Below are 27,462 nucleotides of genomic sequence, written 5' to 3' on the forward strand. Positions count from 1 at the left end.
ATCGTCCCATGGTAAATAATTTAGCAATAATGCTAAATATATATGTACACATAATACATGATAAAGAAGAGGAAAACATAATAGAAACCTCAAAAAACGATTCCTACATAGGAATGCATGGTAAAGAGAAACTATTTGCAACATATCAGTGTCATTATGTTAGTCCAAATTACAGCCAATCAGGCGCCAGCACCCTCTAGAACCTTCTCCTCAGAAGCTCAAGCCCTCATTTTCTACCACACGTCGTGTGAAGGGAGTCTCCCTGAGCTCTGCTCAGTTCTTCACCTCAAAACTTCAAGTTTTCCAGTTTTTTCCTCAATGTCAAGTAGGAAGTCTTTATTCAGACCTTGCTCTTCTTGTGGAAAGCTGCGCCTTTTTAAAAAGGACCCCCACCAGAAGTGTATTTATTGTTTATACCAAAAACATGAGGCTGGCAGCTGCAAGTTCTGTAGAACTTTTTCAACTAAGACACTTAAGGACAGGGAAGGCTGTCTTCTCCTTCGGCTTCAACGTCTAAAGGACAAGGAGTCTGTCCCATCAGATGCAGAAAGTTTTCATTCTGGTCATTCTTCTGCCTCAAAGCGTGGTAGTGTACAGGATTTGCCATCTCCTTTCCTAAAAAATAAGAAATTAGCCCTGCCTCTGGTTTCTGTGGTGTCTCCTACCACTTCCACTACCCCTACGCCCACGAGACCTGGCTCTCAGGTGTTTTCTACTGCTTCTCGGGGTGTTTCCATGCCCCTTAAAGCTCCGTCGTCGACTAGTATTCAGACGATGAGAACAGCATTGACTGCATCTTTTACGACGACGCTGACGACGGCGTCAGCTTTTGCTTCGTCGACTACTGTTCCGTCGACGAGAGTTTCTCTGTCATCCAAACCAGACCCGTCAACTATTCCGATCACCTCGTCGACGAGGAAGAAAGAATCCTCGTCGACAAAAGCCTTAAAGAAATCTTCGTCGACGACTCAATCGACCAAGGTCTCGTCGACAAAGTCTCCGTCGACCAAAGCCCCGTCGATGAGGATCCAGTCTACGGAGGTTCTGCCTGCATCGACTACTACGTCAACGACAGTACCATCGACTATCCAGTCTACGATGGATCGCCCGTCGACGACTCAGTCGACGGTGAGTTCTTCGAAGTACTCCTAGACAGCCAAATCGGTCCCGTCGACGGCGCAGTTGATGGTGGCACCGGTCTCTTTTTCTTCATTGCCTTTGGTGCCGTTGAAGACTTAAGGATCCTCTACTGATGCCTCCCATCGTCTCAGTAAGGCTCCGTGCCAACAAATCTCTACTCCAGAGGCGCAACCACCTTCTCCAATGTTTGCCTCTACCTCGGAGCATGAGAGTCTGAAAATGAAGTGGACACGTTTGGGGCAGCCCATAGCCCCTCTGACTTGATTATCAAATGTCAGGATACGGACACTGACAAAGATGGCGGAGACCAAGAGTATCAACCTGAGGAACAGTTGGTCCAAATACCTATGGCTATGATACCACTAACTTTGATCTCTAATCTCCAACATATGCTGGATGATTACAACCGTCGCTTTCCAGCAACGCCACAGGGTACTCCTGTACAATCTCATGCTCCTGCTGCTGTTGCACTGCCTCCACCATCTCTTCCGCCTATGTTGCCACCGAGAACTACGTCTCAGGTTCAGACGTCAGTCAGAATCCACACTACAATCTATCCGCACGATGCAGATGATGAGGCGGTCCCAGAACGTGAAAACTGAGAGGTCCCTGACAATTCGAATGATGACGACCACGATATGACAGAGTGGGACAATTCCCCAGGGCAGACGCCCTCTCAGCCAGGAAACTCTGGTGAATCGCCTCCAGTAGATATCGCCAGTTTTCACCTACTAATGGATAAAGCGGCACAGCGATTCAAATTACCTAGATCGCAACGTGAGGAGGACTGTTTCTTCTATGATTTTAAAGATAAGCCTTATAAGCAGGTCCACACGATTCCAATCATCGACTTTGTTTGGAAAGAAGGGATTAAACTCATGGAAGCTCCAAACTCCTTACCTGCTCAGATACCGCGCCTTGAGAAAAAATACAAAGCCCCAACTGGTTCTCCATCATGCGTGATTTCTCACCCTAAGCCGGACTCAGTAGTCACTCAGGCTGCACAGCTTCGAGCCCCGAACCCAGCGTCTCAAATCACCACACCTCCAGATAGAGAGGGTCGACGTCTAGACTCCATTTGCCGCAAGTTTTCAACCATGGCTTCTACTTCTGTTCGTGCAGCCAATGCCTTGGCCATTTTGGGACGCTATGACCGGCCGATGTGGTCAGACCTATCGCCATTATTAGATCTTATACCTGATGCTTCCAAGGCGTACGCTCAGCAGATTCTTCTTGATGGGCAGAGAGCTTCAGAAGAAATTATCGATTGGGCAGTCTATATTGCGAATACAGGTTTCCGTCTGCTTGCAAGTGCAGCTGCCCTCCGACGCCAGGGTTGGTTGAAATCCACCTCTTTCCGGCAGGAAGTCCAATCAAAGATACTTGATATGCCGTATGATGGTGAATCGCTCTTCCGTTCTCACATCGATGACGCCCTGGAGTCCATAAAGAAGAACACTGATAAGGCGAAGTCTTTAGGCACATTGCAAGTCCTTTTGAGGTGCGCGTAGACGCGGCACTTCTTCCAATTTTCGTGGAGGGCAACAGTACCGCTCCTACAATCAGGGCAACCAGCATTACACATCCACTCAGCAGACTCGTCAGCAGCCCTCCAGATCCTACAGGGGAAAGTCCACCTATCGCAGCTCCACTCCTAAGCGTCAATGACTTTAGTCATCCCCAAAGTGTTGGAGGTTGTTTATCTGTTTTATTCCCAGTGGTCCTCCATCACCTCCGACTGCTGGGTTTTGGATATTGTACGGCGGGGTCATGCTTTGGAATTTGTCGAGATTCCGCCTCGTACTCCATCTTTTGGCCCATCTCCTCCACACCTCGAGGAGCTTTACCATCACGTCCGTCTTCTTGTTTTAAAGGGTGCAGTCAAAGTGGTCCCGAAACATCAGAGGGGAGAGGCGTTTTACACTCTATTTTTCCTCATACTCAAGAAAACCAGAGATTGGTGTCCCATTCTGGATTTGAGGGCTCTCAACCAGTTCCTAAAGTGCCAATCTTTCCGCATGCTGACATTACTGGAAATCCTGCGTCTTCTATCCAGCGAGGATTTCATGACCACCATAGACCTTCAAGACTCGTACTTTCATGTCCCAATTATCCATCAACATCGCCAGTACCTGCGTTTCAAACTGGGACAAATGCACTATCAGTTCAAGGTCCTGCCCTTCGGGCTGCGATCAGCTCCTCGTGTGTACACGAAAGTACTGGCCCCCGTGGTGGCTCACCTGCGTCTCCAAGAAGTTCAAATCTTCCCATATTTGGACGATTGCCTCCTCGTCTCAATCCCACCGTCAGCTATGTTGGGAAACTCATCTTTGCCAACAAGTGTTTCAATCCCTGGGGTTGACCATCAACGTCGCAAAGTCACAGTTTGCGCCTCTGCAAAAAAGACTTCTTGGGAGCAATCCTAGACACGAAGCTTTCAAAAGCGTTCGTCTCACAGGAGCATCGACAGAAGATCCTTCGTCTGTTCTCCCTCATTCGAAGAAAACAGTCTGTTTCTGTTCGGACGTTAAAGTCATTTTTGGGAATGGCATCATCCTGTATCGCACTGATCCCAAATTGCAGATTGCGAACCCGTCCCATTCAGAAGGAACTGGATTTACAGTGGCGTCAGGTCTCAGGGTCTTTCAATGACCTGGTCGCGGTCATGGCCAGCATGAGAAAAGGCTAGCTTTGGTAGGCGCAGCCAACCAATTTTGAGACTGGAACGTCCTTCCTCGTTCACGCACCAGATCTCACGCTCACGACGGGCGCCTCTCTGGAGGGGTGGGGCGCTAATCTCCAAGGCCTATCCATCAAGGGCAAATGGACTCCACCCCAACGCAAGTGGCATATCGACAGGCTAGAGTTGAAGGCGATCTTCCATGCACTCAAATCATTCCTACCTGTAGTTCCCGGGGAGTCAGTGCTTATCCAAACTGACAATACCACCAGCATGCACTACGTGAACAAGCAGGGAGGAACCAAGTCTCCACATCTGTCTCGCTTGGCCCAGTCGATCTGGGATTGGGCTCTTCAACATCAGATCACCTTGACAGCTGTCAATCTGCCGGGCGTGTCTAACATCCTAGCGGACTCTCTGAGCAGATCCACATCCTCAACCCACGAATGGGAACTGCACCAACCGACTCAGGATCTTGTGTTCCACCGCGGTGGTCACCCAGCTCTAGACCACTTTGCCACACGGAGAATCGGAAATGCCCGTCTTACGCAAGTTGGCATCCCCACCCCGGGTCGTGCGGGAATGCCCTTTTGATCGATTGGTGCGATCTATTTGCTTACGCTTTTCCACCGATTCCGCTAGTACCGCGGGTGCTGTGGAAGATGCAGAGACAGCCCTGCCACATCATATTGATCGCACCTCGTTGGCCCAGACAGGTATGGTTTTCGGAATTGCCTTGCTGTCCCAGTGCTGGCCCATTCCTCTACGACCCCGTCCAGACCTGCTAACGATGGACAGGGGCCAAGTGTGCCATCCGGACCCCTCCACGCTACAGTTGTCGGCATGGAACCTGTGCACCTTGAATTCACAAACTAGAACATATCTCAGGAACGCAGAGACATCCTTGCTCAAGCTAGGTCTCAGTCTACCATCAAAACTTACAAACTCAAGTGGAAGAGATTTTGCCATTGGTGCATGGCAGCGAATGTCCATCCCATCAATTCCACCCCGGAGCAGCTTCTTCCATTCTTCTTAAGTCTCGCTCAGCCAGGACTTTCACACGCTACCCTGAGTTTTCCTAGCTGCAATCTCTCGTTTTCGACACCATGGATCTTCTTCCCTCTGTTCATCCAGAATCATAAGGCAATTTTTCAAAGGGCTCTTCCGCAAGTTCCCACCTGTGCGGCGCCCTCCTCCATCTTGGCACCGCAATGTTGTCCTATCTCAACTTATGAAGTCTCCATTTGAGCCTATCCATAAGGCGGATATCAAATTCCTCACTTGGAAGGTTGCGCTGCTTTTGGCTCTGACGTCCTCTCGTCGCGTGAGTGACCTTCACGCTTTTACTGTCAAGCCGCCTTATCTACAGTTCAAACCTAATGGAGTGGCGCTTTGCACCAACCCCTCTTTCCTTCCTAAAGTACCTACGGATTTTTATCTGAATGAACCGGTTTTCCTACGAACATTCTGTCCGGACCCAAGCTCTCCGGCGGAACAGCGCTTACATTCTTTGGACATCAAACGATGCCTTAAATTCTACATTGCCAGAACTGCCTCCTTCCGCAAGTCTGATCAACTGTTCGTTGCTTACGGACGACTGCGTAAGGGGCATCCAGTTTCCAAACCAACAATTGCCCGTTGGCTTTCTTCAGCTATTACTTTCTGCCATTCACAAGCTGGCAAACCATTGCAGTCTTCAGTGAGGGCTCATTCTACGAGGGCGATGTCGTCATCCACTGCCTTGTTTGCTAGTGTGCTACTTAATCAGATTTGCAGTGCAGCAACATGGTCCAGCAGGCACACCTTCACCAAACATTACTGTTTGGATGACATCAATGAAGCAGATACGGCTGTGGGACAGGCAGTGCTTCGCCATCTTTTCCATTAAGGTGAGCCTCTGTCCCCCCCCCCCCCCCCCCCCCCCCTACCTCCTTCTCTTTGTGCTTGATTGCTGTGATATTTTACATGACTGTATAATTATTACTGTCTTGCAGTAGCCAAATGTGCCTAGCAATCTCAGCTTTCGGAGGTTACTGCTTTCTATTTAAGCATGTGAATCTATCAAAAACACCCCTAATACTGGAGAAGAACATTTGTTACCTGGAAACAGGTGGTTCTCCAGTATTGGTGTCTTTCATAGATTCACATGCGACCCACCCTCCTCCCCCTCAGAGCAGATGCTCTCTTCTCCTCATGCACTCTAGGTCACTGTGGTGCTACGAAAATCTGAGGGCTTGAGCTTCTGAGGAGAAGGTTCTAGAGGGTGCTGGCGCCTGATTGGCTGTAATTTGGACTAACATAATGACACTGATGTGTTGCAAATAGTTTCTCTTTACCATGCATTCCTATGTAGGAATCGTTTTTTGAGGTTTCTATTATGTTTTCCTCTTCTTTATCATGTATTATGTGTACATATATATTATATTTATATATATTTAGCATTATTGCTATTTTATGTACCGTGGGACTCCCACTTCGACGGCGGTGAATATTTAAGCATGTGAATCTATGAAAGACACCAATACTGGAGAACCACCTGTTTACAGGTAAGTAACAAATGTTCATTTTACTGAACAGTCTTAAGTAGATTAGAGCTTTGAAGGGTCTGCAGAGGGTTTAGTTTTCGAAGATGGGACTAAAACTGGGAGCTATGAAATACGAAGCCTAGTTTCCATAATCTGGAGTATGAACTAATGTAGTTCACCTGATAAGCAACAAAACCAGCAAATTTATAGAAGTCTCAAGGTGGTCTGTGTTAAGTGAAACTTAACCGGTTTATAATCAAATATTGTGACCGTCTACTTCTAAACTCAGATACTTTAGTTTCCGAATATTCCCTTAACTGCCAGACTGGGTCTAGATATTTTCACCGCAGTGCAGCTGCACGCCGTTCGGTGGCGCTGTAACTCTGCATTAGCCTTATCCTACCTTGGAAGTGACCTAGCGGAGATTCATGCAAGCTCCACTCATGCAAATTTACATCAGTTCCTATGTTTACTCTCCTTTGAACGCAGACCTGAAGCTTTGCTCACTTTTTATCGGTTGACAAATTATTTAAATTCCATTTTCCAGTGTGCAAGTAATAGATGTCCCCACTGAAGACTTCAGGGTTCAAGCCTTTTTGTGATTGTTGGAAATGGATATCGGTGACTGCCCTGCAAGAGATGTGCTTCTAGTATCTGGGTTCGGGCATGACCCCAAGTTGTGCAAAGAATGTTACCTTATGCACCCCAAAAAGTCCAGGAACATCAAACGAAGCTGTATGTCTACAAACATTGTAACAGGGCACATCCTCGAGCAAGTCTCACTCCAAGTCGATGGTACAGACTTCCAGCGCTTGAGGCTGTTTCCGCGACAGGTCTTCTTTACTGTCAAAGTTATCAGTTGAGCGGAAGTTCAAGATGATGATGATGATGAAGAAGCTTAAGCAGTTAAACAGGAACTCAACCCCTTACCACAACCCTCCAGGAAGAGTTTCAAGCTGCCCCTCTATCCCGGTCCCTGGTGGCGGACAGTTGGTCCTGCTGAGCCCCAAATTTCCCAGGCCTTCTGCGATGCTGCAGCAGATCGAGGCCTTTAAGAATGCCATACTGGGATCGTCACCCCCCCCCCCCAGGGATCTTCCCGCTTCCTAATTATGGCTCTGTGGGTTCTTGGACACTTTTGGTTGGTGGACTGTTGGAGGTTAATGCATCAGACACAATGTCAATACACCTTTCCCTCCGGGGCTCATGGGAGTCTCTCCAGGCTTGATTACCTCCTTATGCCTGCCGTCCAGTCTTCCTACGTCTGGGAGGCCAGACACTTGGCCCGGGGCATTTCAGATCGCTCTCCTGTGTGGCTCAGTTTCGATACAGGGATACATGCTGCGGGGCGTATCGCCCCTATCAATCCTTGGCACCTGCGCAATCCCAAGACCCGTAACAGCCTTAAAAAGTCCCTGGATCACTATTTACTGGAGAACGAGGGGTCCGTTTTGTCCTCAGTGTCCCTGTGGGAGGCCTTCAAAACTGTGATTCGTGGACAGGCCCTATCTTTAATAGCCGATACCAAGAAAGCTAGGGGTGGGGAGGTTGTGAGTCCGGAGACGGAAATACTGGAGTTGGAGAGTGACCTAGACTTAGGCGTCACCCAGGATAGACTCCACGCCCTTAGTTTGAAACAGTTTGATTATAAATCCCTTGTTACAGAGGCTGCCAAGACAATGTACAGGGAACAGCAAGGTAGACTGTATGATGTTGGGGATAAGTCGGGTAAATTGATCGCCTTGCTTGATAAGAAGGAAAGAGCGAATCGTGTGGTCCCTGTGATTCAGACTTCTGATGGTGTGAATGTGACTGACCCTGGCGAGAGTGAGTGCTTTGCGGACTATTTTCGTGTGGTTTACTCCCCGGTGTCGATAGAGATTAGGATGACTCTCGCCTATTGCTGAGGGACATTGCGCTGCCCTGCCTGTCTGAGGAGGATCGGGAGTGCATGGAGGTCTCGTTGTCGGTCGACGAGATTGCGACTGCAATCCGTTCCCTCCGTTCGGGAAAGGCTTTGGGCCCAAATGGCTTGCCTATTGAACTGTACAAACTGCGCCCGGACAAAGTCGCACCATATCTTTGCGATATGTTTATGGAGTCACGTGATCTTGGCTCCCTCCCTTGTGACCAGCGTCTGGCAACTGTAGTTGTCATTCCCAAGGAGGGCAAGCCTCGTGATCGTTGTACGTCATACAGGCCTATCTTCCTATTGAATGCTGAGCCTAAGATTCTTGCCAAGGTCCTTGCTAATCGTCTACTCACTGTAATTTGCGACCTGATCCATCAGGATCAATCCAGTTTTATTCCGCACCGTAACACTGCTCTCAATTTGCGGCGCTTACATGGTGTTCTCGCTAGGTCGGAGTCTTTCGGAACCAGCCATCTTGGCTTCCTTGGACGCCACGATGGCCTTTGATACGATAGAATGGCCTTGTCTTTGGGCCACTCTGGAGAAGTTCGGTTTTGGTGCGAAATTTATCAGTTGGGTGAGACTTTTATATACGGATCCGCTGGCTCAGGTTGTCGTCAATGGTAGAGTGTCCCAGTCCTTTGCTCTCGGGAGGGGTACTAGGCAAGGGTGCTCGCTGTCCCCCCTGCTCTTTGCTCTTGCTCGAGAACCGCTCGCAGCCTGGCTCCGATGGGAGCCTTCAATAAAGGACATTCAGTGGGCCCCGATTTTGAAGATAGAGTTTCGTTGTATGCCGACGATATCCTTTTGTACCTCACCCCCCCTTGTAAATCCCTTAACGTCCTATTCGACGTTCTCACTTCTTTCGGCAAGAACTCCGGTTTGATCATTAACTGGTCCAAATCGTGTATGTCATCTCCGGCGGCCTACCCCCCCCTTGCCGAGTCGGTTTCCCTTTCAAATTTTACGATCCGGCTTCAAATACTTGGGGATCTATGTATAGTTAGACCCGGCTGCCCGCTACAAGCATAATCTCCTTCCTCTCCGACGATAAGTTGGATGTGGCTCTGTATCGTAGATTGCCGTTGTCGCCACTCGGACGAGATGCACTTTTTTTTTTTTTTTTTTTTTTTTTAAATTTGTTTTTATTGTTGCATCATTTAAACATACTCAGCAGTTCAGTCATTGAGAGATGCGGTGTCAACATTCCGCCACATTCTCTCAGGATCGCAACATTTTCATTTTTTAAAGTAAACAACAGATAACATTCAGGTGTATAGCTTGGTCGTACTGAAGCATAATAGGTGTATAACATCATTCCATGTGCATCAAACCAGTGGGCCATTTGTCCCCCACCCCCCGGGAATCTTACCGTGTTTTACGCCAGACGGGCGTGAGAGGACCTAAGCAGCCCGTGACCATACCCTCTTGTCCCACCTGCCCTTCCACATTTACCCTTCTTCATCCCCCTCCTCTGAGCTATCTACGTCTTCCTCTTCCGGTAGCGGTTCACAAGGTTCCCCCCTATAGGCGTTCCATGGCAGCCATATTTTGTTCCATTTACGTGGATTTGCCCTCTGTTGATATACCGCCCGCTCCACCACCATGAGTATGTCCATATTTCTGCACCATTGTGTCAAAGTCGGCGTCTCTGATGCCCCCCATTTTTGCGCAATATCTCTCTTCGCTAGCATCATCCCTATAACCACCCATTGCCTCCCTTGTAGTGTCAGGTTGGTCGGGCCCCATACATTTAGCAGACAGATTCTAGGATCAGGAGTGAACGGGAGTTGTAGCGTTTGGGCGATCGTACGTGCCACTCGCTTCCAGTAATCTATTATGTTCGGACAGGACCACAGGGTATGGAACAGCGTTCCCTCCTCCCCACAGTTTCGTAAGCAATATGGGTGATCTGCCCTTTGGAGTTTGTGTAGGGTGGTGCGTGTGTAGTACACTCGGTGTAGTATCTTATATTGTACCAGTCGGAATCTTGCTGAAATTCCCGCTTCTCTAGGTGATGCCATTGCGGCATTCCAATTTGCCTCATCCAGGTCACCAACATCATCTTCCCATTTCACTTTCAATTTCTGTAATGGGTCAGGCAGGTTATTCACTAGCTTGCGATATGTGAGGGATGTGGCGCTAGCTTCCATATAGTCAGTGAGTAGTCGGTCTTCTAAAGGGGCCGATTCTGGGACCTTGGTACCCGGTGTCAGTGCACCCAGTAATGCATGCCTAATCTGTATGTACCGATACGTCTCAGTGGTGTTCAGCTCATACTGCTCTCTCAGAGTGTCAAACGGAACCACCCCGTCTCTTGTCCACAGATCACCCACCGTGGAGATCCCTATAGTGTCCCAGTGGTCAAATCCTTTACTACGTCTCAAGTTACCCAGTGACCTGGAATCCCACAAGGGTGTAAGTTGTGTAATCACCCCCCCCCATTTCAGACGAGATTGAGCTTTATGCCACAATGTTACAGTGTGCTTAGTCGGTCCGATCAATTTTGCCATCAGGCCTCTGTTATAAAGCGGGGCCAGAAGTGTGCGAGTGCCAAGCTGCCGTCTGTCCGCTACGTACGCTGGGTCCTCCTGCGGCGCATGCAACCATTGGTTAATCACCTTGAGGTGCGCCGCCCAGTAGTACAACTCCAAGTTTGGGAGCGCAATTCCCCCACTGTACCAATCTCTAATCAGTTTTATCTGTGCTACCCTCGCCGGTCTATCACCCCATAACAGGCCTGACAGTTGCCCTGTTATCTGTCTGAAAAAGGAAGGCGGGACCAGTGCCGGTGTATTTTCCAAAACATAGAGGAACCGGGGCAGTGCCATCGTTTTGAAGAGCGCCGCTCGGCCCAATAACGTCAGCGGGAGTGTTTTCCAGTGGCGCACGTCCGCTTTCAATCTATCGAGCAGTGGCCGTAGATTCATATCCTGAAAGGTCGCGTGATCCCGTGTGATCTGAATCCCTAGGTATCTAAAAGAAACGGCCTCTACCATCAAGGGGCAGTCCACTTCCATATGTGGCGGGGTCCCACGCAGCATGAAGAGCACCGACTTCATCCAGTTAATCTTGTATCCTGACGCAATTCCCTGCCGCTCACACAATGCCAGTAATACTGGAATTCCCTCTGCTGGGTCCGCTAGGTATATTAGCATGTCATCTGCATATAATGACACCCTGTCCTCCCAGCCCTCACCCCAGGTGATGCCCCGCAGCAGTGGCGTAGTCCTAATGATAGTTGCCAAGGGTTCCAGTACCAGGGCAAACAGCAGCGGTGAGAGTGGGCAGCCTTGTCTCGTGCCCCTTGCTAATGGAAAGAGTCTCGAAATATGTCCGTTTGCCGTCACTCGCGCCGTAGGATTCCTATAGAGTAGCCTGATCCAGGCTATGAATTTTGGGCCGAAGCCCATATGCTGTAGGACTGCAAAGAGGTACTGCCACTCCACCAAATCGAACGCCATTTTGGCGTCCAATGAGAGGATTGCTGCATCGGTTGTCAGCAACGGGGCCCTTGCCATAACACCATGCAAGCGCCTGAGATTCAAAGCCGTACTTCTGTGCGGCATAAATCCCGATTGGTCCGGATGAATGAGGTGGCTAAGGTGAGGCAACAACCTGTTGGCTAATAATTTCGCCAGGATTTTGCTTTCGGCATTGAGGAGGGAAATCGGCCGATAGGAGCCGCAGTCCTCAGGGGGCTTGCCAGGTTTCGGGATCGCCACAATGGTAGCCATGCACTGGTCGGGTGGCAGGTGACCTTGTTCTAAGCTGTCTATGTACATGTTGAGTAACGGCGTCGTGAGGGTTTCCGACATGGTTTTATACCACTCGATCGGGATTCCGTTGGGGCCCATGGCTTTCCCTTGGCGTAGTGCCGCGATAGCCGACTGTATCTCCTCAGCCGTCAGGTCCGATTCCAGGTCATCAGCACTGTCCTGCAACAGGGTGCGGGTGGGCACTCCCACGAGCGCCGTCTCCGCCATTTCCCGTGTAACCTCTATATCAGAGGTATATACCGCTTGGTAGTGATCAGCCAGGAGTTCGACTATCCGGGCGGGGCGGGTGTGCATTACCCCCGTAGAGTCCTTCAATTGTAAGATAGTCCTCTGCCCCTCCCGTTTTTTCTCTAGCCAGGCTAGGAGCTTACTCGCCTTATCCCCCACGTCGTATATCCTGTTCGTAGTGGCCGCTATGTTTTCGACCACTCTACGGCGCAGCAGATCAGTATGACGTTGCTGACACAGCCGTAGTGCGTGGAGCGAGTCCCCGGTCGGGGCAGTCATATGATTCTCATTAGCTTCGGCGAGTTTGTCCTCTAGGTCTAATAGTTCCATTTTCTGGGTGCGCTTATAACTCGTTATAGTGGAAATGGCTTGGCCTCGGAGAACCGTTTTATAGGCTTCCCATAGGATCGACGGGGATGCGACCGAGCCATTGTTCTCTGTGAGATAACACCTCGTCGCTGTTTTAAGAGCTTTGGCCACCTGCGGGATCCTAAGGTAGCCCGGGAATATCGGGTATATGCGCTTTTGGGACCGCTCCGGGTTGGAGAGAGTCAGCGTTAGTGGGGAATGGTCCGAGACACCTCTTGGTTTAATTTGTACGTCGTCGACAGTGAGCTGCCCGTGCCCCGGTGTAAGGAAGTAGTCGATCCGTGACAGACTGTCATGGACCGCTGAATGGTAGGTGTAGTGATGGTCAGTCGGGTGTAGGCGCCTCCAAAGGTCTATCAGGCCTTGCGCTTCTAGGAAGTCGTTCAGCCGGGAGGGCCCTGGAGCCTGTGTTCGCGTCGGGAACCTATCTAATGTATTGTGCGCCACTGCATTAAAGTCACCCCCTACTATGAGGTCACCTTCTGGGAGCTCTAACAGAAATTTCCCTAGGTCTGGGAGGGCTATCGTGTGTAGCGCTGGAGGAATGTACACCGAGACCACGTTCAGCTGTCTCCCCTCCCATTGTCCCAGTGCCGCTGCGAAGAGCCCCTGTGTGTCTACCTTCGTGGATTGGAGTATGAATCTGGAGGATCGGTGCATTAGTATTCCTGTCCCACGGGAGCCCCTCGTGAATTCCGAATGGGCGATCATATGGTAGCCTTTCCTGTCTAGGGCATGTGTGGCTGTGCCTGTGAGGTGTGTCTCCTGCAGTAGGACCAGGGCCGGGTTGAACCTCTTTATGCTGTGTAGCACCAAACCTCGCTTGACCTTGTCCCCCAGACCTCTCACGTTCCAGGACATAAGTTGCAGAGGTGCCATTGGCCCTGTCCCTGGTTCCCCCCTCCCCCTGTCATCCCGCGTGTTTCGTGCCATTGCGTCTGTGGTTGGGAAAATCTAAGTACCATAGAAAGTGCGAACTAAGACCTCTAGACGAGCTCGCCATATTCAGTGTGTGTGCCTCGTGGTTCCAATCTACACCTGTAAAACAATTCAAAAAAACCAAACCCCCCCCATTCCCAACTCCCCCCCTCCCTGCCCCCCTGCTAGACGGACCCATAACTGCCCGCCCCCCCAACTTAGCAGAGTGCCTGACCCAAACCCTAAACACAGTACTTGCTCGTCGGGGTGTGGGACTCTCCGGAGTCGGCGGCCTCCCTCCATGTCCACGGAGGACCTCCGCCCGGTGTCCTTGACGGCCCGCCCGGCCAACGTTACATTTATTCTAGTCTAGTAAACCCGGGAAGTCATTGTTCGTCGTTGTTCTCAGTTTCGTGGGCCTCGCTCAGCGGGGATTGTGGATCCAAGTCTCTTCCGGATGTTTGGGAACCTGAACGGGATCCATTAGTGCGGTACTTGTTTGGTCGTGCGGAGCGGCGAGGCAGGCCCGTTTGTCTCCAGCCTTCCAGCCAGTCGTGTGCAGCCTCTGGAGTGTCGAAGAACCATGTTTTGTTGTCTGCCACTACTCTCAACTTGGCTGGGAAGAGCATGGCATAGGGAAGTTCTCTCGCTCTCAGCTCTTTCTTAACTTCAAAGAATGTCCTCCTCCGACGTGCGACCTCCGCCGTGTAGTCAGGAAAGAACGCCAGGGTGGAATTTTGAATCCTAACCGGGGGTGAGTTTCTCGCCGCTTGCAGGATCGCATCCCTGTCCCTGAAATTGAAGAGTCGTGCAATGATAGGCCGCGGTGCCGCGCCCTGCTTCGGACGTCCTCCCGGGACTCGATGCGCTCTTTCCACAGAGAAAAAGGTGGATAGGCCCCTGGGTTTGAGTTCTTGTTCGATCAGTTTCTCCACGTAGAGGTCCATCGCTCTCGTGTCCTCCGATTCCGGAACCCCTATAATGCGGATGTTGTTCCGTCTCGAGCGCCCTTCCTGCTCGTCCAGCTTGGCACGTAGGTCTCTGTTTTCGTTCGAGATTCGTTCAACACTGATCTGGAGCTCCGAGACGTCCTCCACCAAGGACTTGGTCACCACCTCTATCGAGGAGACTTTTTCCGACATCTTGTGGAAATCGGCTCTTATCAGTGTGATTTCCGCCGATATCGATCCCACCGTAGCCTGTACTTGCGTCAGGGCGCGCATAACATCCTCAAGGGTTGCTTTTTTCCCTCCCGCTTGGTCGGTTGTCTTGTTTGCCTGTGTTTTAGCGTCCGGTGGGGAAGCGGACGGTTTGTCATACGCATATTTCTCGAGTCGTGCCTGCGCGTTGCCTCCCTTTGGTCCCTTGCCCGCCATGGCAGCTGCAGTTACACTAAGGCGATCGTGAGCGGAGGTTTCAGGGAGCTGAGTCCCACCAGAAGGACCCCGGTGGAGGTCCGCCGTTGCGTCAGCAGTCTCTGGATGTGGTTGGGTCGAGGAAGTTAATGTCAAGGAGCTTGTCCCCTGGGCTGCCGGTGAGACCAGCGGGTGAGGCTATATCGCCGCGTGGTCCGCTGGGCTCGTAGATCCGCTTCGCTGACGTAGTCAGGGTGGCGTGTGTGTCCGATCCCTTTGTTGGGCGCCTGAACCGCCCCACTCTTGGCCCTCGTGTGCTTGGTATAGTCCCCAACGCCTTCAGGCCCCAGCCGGGTGTGTGTCAGTTGCACCCAGGGGAGCGCCCACTGAACTGTATAGCAGGGGGGACACCGCGGTGCCCCTCAGTGGATCCGGACCTTCTCCTGCAGTGCCGGATGTCCAGCTGTGCCACGTCTCAGCGGGACAGTTGGTCTTTGTATCCCAAGGACGGGGTGTGGGTGCCCAGGCTGATCGGAGTCGTGCAGCCGTGCAGCTGTCTCCGCGATGTGATCGCGCTCCGGCGCGTTAATGGCCGCCTCAGTGTCTCCCTTTAACCAGCCGGCGTCTCTCGCGCCAGGCCCTCCGCAGCTCGAGTGGCGGCTGTTCCTGCACCCGGGATTCCAGACGTAGCACTCCGGCAGAGTTGAGTCCCGGTCTCTCCGGATGATCGGGCGGCAAGATGGCGGACCCGGACCCCTTCCACACGGGTCCGGCTGCCTCCGTGCAGAGGTCCGGATCGGTCCCCACACTCACCGGGCAGCAGTCGGTGTCGGCCGGTCCCTCTCTCGCCTGGCACAGAGGCGCTGGCGGCCGCGCCGAGGTGCGAGCCACTCTCGTTCCTGCTGCTCCGTTGCGAGCGACCACTTCCGGCTCCTCCACGCTCAGTCCGCAGCACTTCCTGTCGGCCCTCTCATGCCAGGCAGGACCCCGGTTCCAGTGTCTTTCCAAGGCCAGAGCGGGCGATGCGGGTAACTTCGCTTCCCGTGGTCGGATTTCAGATCTGGTTGCTGTCGGGCGTGCCGCCCGGTCCCGGGCCTCAGTCCCTGCCCGCAGGGCGAAATTTCATGACGGATTAGTGATCGGATATGTCTGGAGGCCGCTTCAACCGCGGAGCTCGCCCTCTAAGCTGCCACCATCTTAGGCTGCTAGCCACGCCCCCCCCGAGATGCACTTTTTAAAATGATGTCTCTGCCTCGATTTCTTTACGTACTTCAGAACTCTTTCGACTTTATTCTGGCGGCCTACTTTCGGGAGGTGGAAGGTTTACAGAGGAGGCTTGTTTGGGACAGTCGCGCACACATCGCTCTTGCAAAGCTAACTCTCCCCTGGTATGACTGGGGCATCGCGCTCCCGGACATCAGGAGGTAATACTGGACCTCCCAGTTGTCCGCCATCAACCATGCTACGTATGCACCCGGTCCGAATCCGGCTTTTGAGATGGATAAATATCAGTTGCCCGGCGGAAACTTCAACAGGGCGCTCTACTCTCGGACGGCGGGGAGGAAGCTAACGGGACCCACCAAGATTGCTGTGCGTGTGTGGAAAGATGCCAATGCAGCCATGGGATGGAATGATTGATTGACACAAGCGACCCCATTGTATGACTCTGAAAGATTGGGATGCCTCTGGACAACGAAAGGTTTTGAGAACTGGGATATGATTGGTATTAGTAGAGTGGGTGATCTCTGGGTGAAGGGCGCGGCGAAGACCTTTGCGGTGCTTCAAAGTGAGTACGAGTTGAGTGATGGGGAGTTCTTCAGGTATGCACAGGTTCAACATGCTTTGCTGTCTGTCTTCACAGCCGGTGTCACTGTTCCTGAATCTTCCCTACTTGAGGACCGTATACTTGATGGTCATCTGCCCGATAGTACGATCTCCTTGATTTATAAGAAATTAATTAACAATCTGGCAGATCTCCTTGTGCGTCTCAGGGAGGCTTGGACCGGAGACGGGCTGGAGTTGGATGATGAAGACTGGCAGTCCGCACTGTCCTCCCCGAAAGAGGTTGCCATTCCTGCCCGTCTCAGTCTCGTCCAGCTCAAAATTCTTCATGGTGTGTATGTTACGGGTCCTTGTTTGGTTGCTATGGGTTTTTCCTCGGATGGGTTGTGTAAGCGCGGATGTGGAATGAGTGCCACCTTTCTTCATATCCTTTGGGAGTGTCGTGAGGTGGCGGCGTATTGGCAGTGTGTGCATGCGGTAATGGAGTGTGTCACAGGGGTCGCTCTGCTGCCCGAGGCTCGTAGATGTCTGTTGAATGTATGGGAGCAGAATGATTACACCATTGCCCAGGCCCGGTGGGCGGCACTTGGGAACATGATCGTGAAGAGATATTGCGCAGATGTGGAGTTCCCAACGGCCTCCCACTGTGCACGTATGGAAGGAGAATATGGACTGGTACATGTTTAGAGAGAAGACTATATTTGGCTAGGGCAAGCCTGCGGCGTGTGTAGGAGAGTAGGGTCTGCAATCCTATTATCACCCAGATTTTTTGCTTTTGTTTTGCTGGTTTACGACTTTCTCTGGCTGTGGGCCTGCTAATCAGACCCACAGCCTAGCTGTTCTCTCACTAAATTGACATGTGTACCTTAGGTGCATTACCCAATTGGAACTGGGCCACCTTGTCAGACCCTGTAACTCAGGGCATCTGTGTACCCAGGGCCTACCAGGGGCTGAAGCATGTATTATGCCACCCCTGGATGGCCATCTAAATCTGACACAACTGGCTGCACGACAGCTGGGGCAAGGTGGTGTACTCGCCCTTTGCTTTAGATATAGTATACCTATATCCAACCCTAAAATGGACACCCGAATTCCTATCAGTCACTCCTATGGCAGGCCTTGACAATCCTGAAGGCAGAGTGCGTGGAATCGTGTGAATTGGGCTCTGGCATGAGCCGAGCCCGGTTGCAGCTTGCGGAACCAAGACCCAATGGCTGTTCCATGATAACGCGTACCATATATCGCTAACTCCGGTATCGCGTTATCAAGACATGTCGAGTAAGGTGTCATACGAATCGGGATCCTGACCCCTCACCAATGCTGGCGACTGGGTTAGCATTCCACCCTTCTAGAGGGACACTACATGTACGTAACTGTGAACCCCGGTTAAAGTTAACTGAAGCCTCAGCTCCACAAAATGGATGCTGCCACCACAGACACGAGTCTGACCTCCTGCTGCTGGGAGTCCTTCCAGCGAGGAGAGCTTGGACAAAGGGTTTCCTGTCCGGGGCGGTGCTCGCACCATCCCAGACAGGGTTTTGTGTATCCTGGGTAGGCAGGGCTTTACAGGAAGGTGACTGCGGAGTGGCACCCCGGTGCTCACTACGCATCTACCGGCTAGAACCAGTTCCAGGGGCACCCCAGCCCCTGACCTGGGGAGAGTCCGGCATGGGAGAGGGTTGTAACCACCCCCCTTCCTGGTCCCACCCCTAGGGCAGGACCTAGTCGCATACCCATCCCTTTCTTTAGGTTAGGATAAAGGCAGGAGCGGGGACCCTTCCAAATTAGATCATCTTTGAATCAAGAATACTTTCTACGAAAGGAACTCTCGACTTCTTCTCAAGATTTCTCCCTTGTGGCTAAGGAGTAGTCACCCTGCATCCGCAGGCACCATCTAAGAACTCTGCGGTTTGCTGCACGTCTTTCCTCAGGAATCAGACTGCCCAGCTCGACGAGAACCGGCTTCCCTGGCACCTCTGACCTCTACCCACATCGTCAACTCAGCTGAGATCTGTGGGTGCGACGAGACCTCGAGGGACCGGCCATCATCAGAACTGCACGACTTCTAACCAGCACGACTGCCGAGGGATCCTCTGTTGAGTTCTTTGGGGTCTGAGAAGCCCCGACCCTGAGCAGCTCCAGCACCGAAGTTCAGCCTCCCAGCATCTCCACGATCTGCGTGGGGCCCTTCTGCTTTTTGCTGCTCATCACGTTGTCTGGCTACTAGCCCGCCGGCTTGTGGCCTTCTCGACGACGCCCGACAACCAACGCTGCTTGTCTGGTGGCTCCAGACTGGCCTTTGCTCTCCTCTGAAGAGCACCCCGGACCCTTCTGGTCCACTCAAGACGCCATTTTAGGTCCACCACGTGGCCCTGAATTTGCCAAGGCGTGTTGCCCCAATCCTGGGCCCAGCGACGCCGACAGCATCAATCTTCGTGGGACCGCTCGCACCTCCATCCTGGTCGCCGACAACGCCTCCTGGTCCGTGAGACTGCAGAGCCTAGCGTCGCCCACTCACCTAGTCGAGGTGACGATCACCCGGTGCCCTCCTGGTACCCTCTGACTACTGGCTAGTAGTTAAGAACTTGGTCCCCTCTGCTTTCAGGTGTCATCCATCTCTGATCCAGGCTTGGATCTCTACGAACTATCTCAACTGGTCTCCGGGCAGCAACTCCTTCCTTCCGGCTCCTGGTTCGTCAGCGAGGACTCCCGACGTCTGTAAAGACTTGTGCAGCTGCAGCCCCTGGGCTAGGTAACTTCGGCATTTTGGTGCCCGCATAGCCTCATTATTTAAGGGCCCAGAGTCACTTTCGCTTCCGACTTACCTTATCGGGTTCGCCCGAGAACACTAAACTTTCCGTGCCCTCGGGCATTTGTGTAGATTGTGCACTTGAAGTATTTTCCTAAGAGTTTTGTTGTGTGCTTAGTACCCTGTCCTCATAAAGAGTACAGGGCTGTTGTGATTCTAATAAATATACTCTTTATTTTCATAACACTTGTGTGGTGTCCTTTCACTTGGTGTTAAAGGGGTATGTGATGGTATAACAGCTTGCTTAACACGCCCTCTAGAGTTTAGCCCGAAGACTGCTCGTATCCACGCTACTAGGATAGCTGGTCTAAGGTTGACTTACAACCAATCACCATAAGGGTCGTTTGGACTGATGCATAGTGATCACTAGAATAGTGAGCACTGCATATCAGGCCAACTTCTCACACTGGTGAGCAGCGGTTGGGATTTGAGCTTGCTGTTGTTTTACCACGCGTATCATAAGAATATCTTGTGAAAGATCGCATAAGTACCCAGGTACATATAACTTAGCTTAGAATACTCGGAGTTCTACTGAACCAGCTGTTGTAGCTCCTCAAGGCTTAGCACACCTTGGCTGCAACTCTTAGCAAGGGATCAGTAGGTAAACATATAGTGTAAGTAGGTGCATCACTTACACCACACTAGAAGCAGCATGTCAGACAAAGGAGGAAACACTGAGTCTCCCCTTGTGTCAGTCGACCCTCCACAGGTCACTTCCAGATATGCTGCACTTAGTTTCCAAGAGATGCGACAAATCCGTACATCCAGGAAGCTAAAACAGGGTGCAAACCCTACCATTCTGTTTCTGATTGGTCTCTTAGAGACTTATGATGCTAGGAGGGCTGGTAACACAGACCCTTCTCATCCAGAAGGGAATATGCCCCCCCCTCGAGGGAACCTTAGGTGACCCTCACCTTATCCATCTCTCCGCAGAAGGTGAAGAGGAGGACTAGGATCCAGAGCCATCTGGGGACGAGGCAGACAAAGGTCCAGTAGTAGTTAGCCAGCTAACTAGGGACAACTTAAGCAGGCACGAGAATGGCACTAGGAGACCCCTTGGGCCCCTCTCAGGCCAGCTTAACATTGGGAATGGACGAGTTGGGTCTGTCGAGAGGCTCTAATAGATCCGTTCGAACCAATAGCTCTCGAGGCTCTTCTCAAAGAGGGATGACATCCCCTCAGAGGAGAGTGTACGAAGCTAAAGTGCGGGAAGTCAATCTGAGGATCGAAAGGGAAGAACTTGCCCTGGCCAAAGACTCGCCTTTGCTAGAGAGCAAGAATTGAGTGGGAAAAACCCCACTGGTGGCAGCATTCCCCCACGGGAAAACAGGAGTTTAGACACCTGAGTAAGATAGTGCCCCCCTTTAAGCAAGGGGATGATATCCACAAATGGATTACTGCTTTGGAGAGGGCCTGCACGGTACAGTGCGTCCCCCAAAGCCAGTGGGCAGCTATCTTGTGGCTCTCCTTTGAAGGTAAAGGTAGAGACAAGCTCCTCACTACTAGAGCTAAGGACGCTAACGATTACCAGGTCCTGAAGAACACACTGATTGATGGGTTCGGCCTAACCACTGAGCAGTACAGGTTGCTGTTCAGGGATACCCAGAAAACTCAGTCTCAGGACTGGTCTGATTTTGTCGATTGTGCCACTGAGGCTTTGGAGGGCTGGTTGCTGGGCAGTAAGGTTACTGATTACACAGGATTGTATAATTTGATCATGCAATAAGATTTTAAACAATTGTCAGAACCAGTTGTTGCATCAGCACCTTGTCGACTCGGATCTGACCTCTCCCCAAGAATTGGGAAAGAAGGCAGACAGATGGGTCAGAACAAGGGTTAAGCAAAACCAGGGCCAGAACCAGGGTGGTCAGAAGAAAGCAGACCAGAAGGGTAAAGATTCTAAGGGTGAACAAAATGACCAGAAGTCTTCGACCGGTCCCCAACAACCCAAAGAGAGGGGGGGGGGGGGGGGGGGGGTCAGGCTTCCCAGAAAAAGAAGAATCAAGAAGGCCAATCGAAAAGGTGGTGGTGCCAATACTGTAAAAGTAAAACTCACTGGTTTAGTGAGTGCACCAAGAAAGGAGTGCAGACTCCTGCTACTGCAGCCCCTAAGGCACCTGTGCCCCCTAGTACAGCCAGCAGTAGTAGTGCACCTCCCAAGGGACTACTTGGGTTAACCTTGGGTTCTGAGGGGTGTGACAACTTAGTTGGCACACTCACTCAGGCTGTCCTTGTCTGTACAGGGGATGTGGATATGTCCCCTGATGTCAGTCCCAATACTTTGGGCAAATACCGACAGACGCCTTTAATAAATGGAAGAATGGCTCAGGCCTATAGGGACACTTGTGCCAGTGTCACCATGGTGACACCTAACTTTGTGGACCCTGGACAGATCATGCCAGGTACAGATTTCCTGGTGACCAATGCCAGCAACGTCACTACCAGTCATAGTATGGCGATTGTTGCTTTCTCCTGGGGAGGGGTAAATGGCTAGAAAAAGGTTGCTGTTAGTTCAGACCCTCCAGTGGATTGTTTGTTGGGCAATGATTTGGAGTCATCGCAATGGTCAGAAGTGGAGCAGAGGACTCACATGGAGATGTTAGGCTTGCCAGCACATGTGCTTGCTGTGACTAGGTCACAGGTCAGACGATGCCCCACTGAACAGGTGCTGGATCCTGGAACAACGGACCAGACACCTCCCAAGAAGAAGAGCAGTCTGGTTAAGGCAGCGCCTTCCCCCTTGCCCCAGGTTGAGGATCAAGTCTCAGAGGAGGCTGACCTCCAGGAATTGCGGGAAACTGAACCTAAAGAACTCTAACTTGATCAAGTTGAGTTTCTGGGCTCAGGTGGACCCTCACGAGAAGACCTGGGGAAGGACCAGTTAGACTGCCCTTCCCTTGAATCCCTCAGACAGCAGGCTGCTGCTGAGGCTGCTGGGAACGCCACAGGTACCCACAAGGTATACTGGGAGGATGGACTCCTGTACACTGAGGCAAGAGACCCCAAGCCTGGCATGACCAGGAGGCTGGTTATCCCCTTGTCTCAGCGTGGTTTCCTTCTTACCTTGGTCCACGAGATTCCCTTAGCAGGACACTTAGGCCAGACGAAAACGTGGGACGGGTTTGTCTCACACTTTCACTGGCCTCACATGAACGAGGATACCAAGGAGTTTTGTCGCTCTTGTGTCACTTGCCAAGCCAGTAGTAAGTCAGGTGGCACAACAAAGGCCCCCCCTTATACCAATGCCTGTGGTGGGGGTGCCCTTTGAACGAGTGGGGATTGACATTGTCGGTCCAATGGAACCCCAGACAGCGTCAGGGCACAAGTTTATACTGGTGGTAGTGGATCATGCCACCAGGTATCCTGAAGCTATTCCCCTTAGGACCACTGCAGCACCTGTTGTGGCAAGAGCCCTAGTTGGAGTGTTCTCCAGAGTGGGCTTCCCTAAGGAGGTTGTCTCTGACAGAGGTGCAAACTTCATGTCAAGCTACTTGACTGCTATGTGGAAGGAATGTGGTGTCAACTACAAGTTCACTACACCCTATCATCCACAATGCAATGGGCTTGTTGAAAGGTTCAACAGGACCCTAAAAGGGATGATTCATGGACTACCTGAAAAGCTCCAGCGTAGATGGGACGTCCTGATTCCCTGCCTTTTATTCGCTTAATGAGAAGTCCCACAGAAGGGGGTTGGCTACAGCCCTTTTGAACTTTTGTACAGGCATCCTGTAAGAGGACACCTGTGTTTGGTGAAGGAAGGATGGGAGAGACCTCTCAAAAAGCCTGCAACCAACATAGTGGACTATGTACTTGGTCTCCGCTCCAGGATGGCTGAGTACATGGAAAAGGCATCTGAAAACCTTAAGGCCAGCCAAGAACTCCAAAAAACTAGGCATGACCAAAAGGCTGTCCTGACTGTTTACCAGCCTGGACAGAAGGTGTGGGTGTTGGAGCCAGTGGCCCCAGCAGCACTCAAAGACAAATGGTCTGGGCCCCACACGATTCTTGAGCAAAAGGGAGAGGTCACCTACCTGGTGGACCTTGGAACTCCCCGGAGCCCCCACAGGGTGCTCCGTGTTGACAGGCTCAAAGCATATGTCGACAGGAAGGACATGAGCTTGCTCATGGCCATAGATGAGGGACAGGAGGAAGAGAGTGACCCTCTCCCAGACCTGCTCACTCAGAATCCTGACGATGGATCAGTGGACGGTGTTGTCTTTTGTGGCAGCCTCTCTGAACATCAACAGAAGGATTTAAACAGGTTCTTCAATCCTTCCGGCATATGTTCTCTCTAACACCCAGTCAGACCAATTGGTGTACCCATGAGGTTGACACTGGTGACAGCTTGCCCGTCAAGAGTAAAATCTACAGGCAGCCCGATCAGTTTTGATGCAGTCTCTAACGTGAAGTGCAGAAAATGTTGGAGTTGGGAGTCATTGAACCCTCGGATAGCCCTTGGGCTAGTCCCGTAGTTCTAGTGCCGAAGCCTCACACCCCGGGTGGTAAGAAAGAGATGAGGTTCTGCGTAGACTACAGGGGTCTCAATGCAGTCACTAAGACTGATGCCCACCCAATACCAAGGGCAGATGAGCTTATAGATAGATTGGCTTCTGCCAACTACTTAAGTACATTTGACCTGACAGCTGGGTATTGGCAAATCAGGTTAGCTGAGGACGCCAAGCCCAAGACAGCATTTTCTACCCCTGGTGGGCATTATCAATTTGTGGTAATGCCCTTTGGTTTGAAGAATGCACCTGCCACCTTCCAAAGGTTGGTGAATCACGTTCTCACTGGGCTGGATGACTTCTGTGCAGCTTATCTTGACGATATTGCTGTCTTTAGCTCCACCTGGGAGGATCACCTGGTCCACCTGAGGAAAGTGTTAGAGGCTCTGCAAGCAGCATGTCTCACTATCAAGGCCACCAAGTGCCAGATAGGGCAGACACAGGTTGTATACCTGGGCCACCTTGTAGGTGGAGGCCAGGTTCAGCCACTGGAGAGCAAAATACAGTCAATCAGGGACTGGGCTCCTCCAACCACCCAGACTCAGGTTCGAGCTTTCTTGGGCCTGACTGGTTACTACCATAATTTATGACAAACTTTCGGATCAATTGTGACTCCACTTAATGAACTGACAAGTAAGAAAATGCCAAAAAAGGTTCAGTGGACAGCAGGCTGTCAAAAAGCACTCAATGACCTAAAGCAGGCCATGTGCACAGCACCTATCCTTAAGAGTCCAGACTACTCCAAACCATTCATTGTCCAAACAGATGCTTCTGAGTTGGGTGTGGGAGCTGTTCTATCTCAACTGAATTTTGATGGTAATGACCAGCCCATTGCTTTTATAAGCAGAAGTCTGACCCCCAGAGAGAAAAATTGGTCGGCTATTGAGAGGGAGGCCTTTGCTGTGGTTCGGGCCCTGAAGAAACTGAGGCCATACTTGTTTGGCACTCATTTCAAGATTCAGACCGACCATAAGCCCCTCTTATGGCTAAATCAGATGAAGGGTGAAAACCCCAAACAGCTTAGGTGGTCCATTTCCCTACAGGGGATGGACTTCACAGTGGAGCATAGACCTGGCACTGATCATGGCAATGCAGATGGGCTCTCCAGGTATTTCCACTTAAAACAAGAAGACTCACCTGGTCAAGGTTAGTTTATTGTCCCAACGTTTGGGGGGGGGGCATGTAGGAGAGTAGGGTCTGCAATCCTATGATCACCCAGATTTTTTGCTTTTGTTTCACTGGTTTACGACTTTCTCTGGCTGTGGGCCTGCTAATCAGCCCCACAGCCTAGCTGTTCTCTCACTAAATTGACATGTGTACCTTAGGTGCATTACCCAATTGGAACTGGGCCACCTTGTCAGACCCTGTAACTCAGGGCATCCGTGTACCCAGGGCCTACCAGGGGCTGAAGCATGTATTATGCCACCCCTGGATGGCCATCTAAATCTGACACAACTGGCTGCACGACAGCTGGGGCAAGGTGGTGTACTCGCCCTTTGCTTTAGATGTAGTATACCTATATCTAACCCTAATATGGACACCCGAATTCCTATCAGTCACTCCTATGGCAGGCCTTGACAATCCTGAAGGCAGAGTGCGTGGAATCGTGTGAGTTGGGCTCTGGCATGAGCCGAGCCCGGTTGCAGCTTGCGGAACCAAGACCCAATGGCTGTTCCATGATAACGCGTACCGTATATCGCTTACTCCGGTATCGCGTTATCAAGACATGTCGAGTAAGGTGTCATACGAATCGGGATCCTGACCCCTCACCAATGCTGGCGACGGGGTTAGCATTCCACCCTTCTAGAGGGACACGACATGTACGTAACTGTGAACCCCGGTTAAAGTTAACTGAAGCCTCAGCTCCACAAAATGGATGTTGCCACCACAGACATGAGTCTGACCTCCTGCTGCTGGGAGTCCTTCCAGCGAGGAGAGCTTGGACAAAGGGTTTCCTGTCCGGGGCGGTGCTCGCACCATCCCAGACAGGGTTTTGTGTAACCTGGGTAGGCAGGGCTTTACAGGAAGGTGACTGCGGAGTGGCACCCCGGTGCTCACTACGCATCTGCCGGCTAGAACCAGTTCCAGGGGCACCCCAGCCCCTGACCTGGGGAGAGTCCGGCATGGGAGAGGGGTGTAACCACCCCCTTCCTGGTCCCACCCCTAGGGCAGGACCTAGTCGCGTACCCACCTCTTTCTTTAGGATAAAGGCAGGAGCGGGGACCCTTCCAAATTAGATCATCTTTGAATCAAGAATACTTTCTACGAAAGGAACTCTCGACTTCTTCTCAAGATTTCTCCCTTGTGGCTAAGGATTTGTCACCCTGCATCCGCAGGCACCATCTAAGAACTCTGCGGTTTGCTGCACGTCTTTCTTCAGGAATCAGACTACCCAGCTCGACGAGAACCGGCTTCCCTGGCACCTCTGACCTCTACCCACATCATCAGCTCAGCTGAGATCTGTGGGTGCGACGAGACCTCGAGGGACCGGCCATCATCAGAACTGCACGACTTCTGACCAGCACGACCGCCGAGGGATCCTCTGGTGAGTGCTTTAGGGTCCGAGAAGCCCCGACCCTGAGCAGCTCCAGCACCGAAGTTCAGCCTCCCAGCATCTCCACGATCTGCGTGGGGCCCTTCTGCTTTTTGCTGCTCATCACGTTGTCTGGCTACTAGCCTGCCGGCTTGTGGCCTTCTCGACGACGCCCGACAACCAACGCTGCTGGTCTGGTGGCTCCAGACTGGCCTTTGCTCTCCTCTGAAGAGCACCCCGGACCCTCCTGGTCCACTCAAGACGCCATTTTAGGTCCACCACGTGGCCCTGAATTTGCCAAGGCGTGTTGCCCCAATCCTGGGCCCAGCGACGCCGACAGCATCAATCTTCGTGGGACAGCTCGCACCTCCATCCTGGTCGCCGACAACGCCTCCTGTTCCGTGAGACTGCAGAGCCTAGCGTCGCCCACTCACCTAGTTGAGGTGACGATCACCCGGTGCCCTCCTGGTACCCTCTGACTACTGGCTAGTAGTTACGAACTTGGTCCCCTCTGCTTTCAGGTGTCATCCATCTCTGATCCAGGCTTGGATCTCTACGAACTACCTCCACTGGTCGCCGGCCAGTATTCCTTCCTTCCGGCTCCTGGTTCGTCAGTGAGGACTCCCGACGTCTGTAAAGACTTGTGCAGCCGCAGCCCCTGGGCTAGGTAACTTCGGCATTTCGGTGCCCGCATAGCCTCATTATTTAAGGGTCCAGAGTTTCTTTCGCTTCCGACTTACCTTATCGGGTTCGCCCGAGAACACTAAACTTTCCGTGCCCTCGGGCATTTGTGTAGATTGTGCACTTGAAGTATTTTCCTAAGAGTTTTGTTCTGTGCTTAGTACCCTGTCCTCATAAAGAGTACAGGGTTGTTGTGATTCTAATAAATACACTGTTTATTTTCATAACACTTGTGTGGTGTCCTTT

General features: G+C 51.7%; 1 protein-coding gene across 1 annotated transcript in view; it reads left to right on the forward strand.

The window, feature by feature from the left end:
* The window catches only part of LOC147733581 (protein regulator of cytokinesis 1-like), an 863,550-nt gene that overhangs the window by 40,270 nt on the left and 795,818 nt on the right, over positions 1 to 27,462 (forward strand). The window lies entirely within an intron of this gene.

Source organism: Lissotriton vulgaris, chromosome 2_1 (assembly GCF_964263255.1).
Source record: "Lissotriton vulgaris chromosome 2_1, aLisVul1.2, whole genome shotgun sequence".
NCBI classification, from domain to species: Eukaryota; Metazoa; Chordata; class Amphibia; order Caudata; family Salamandridae; genus Lissotriton; species Lissotriton vulgaris.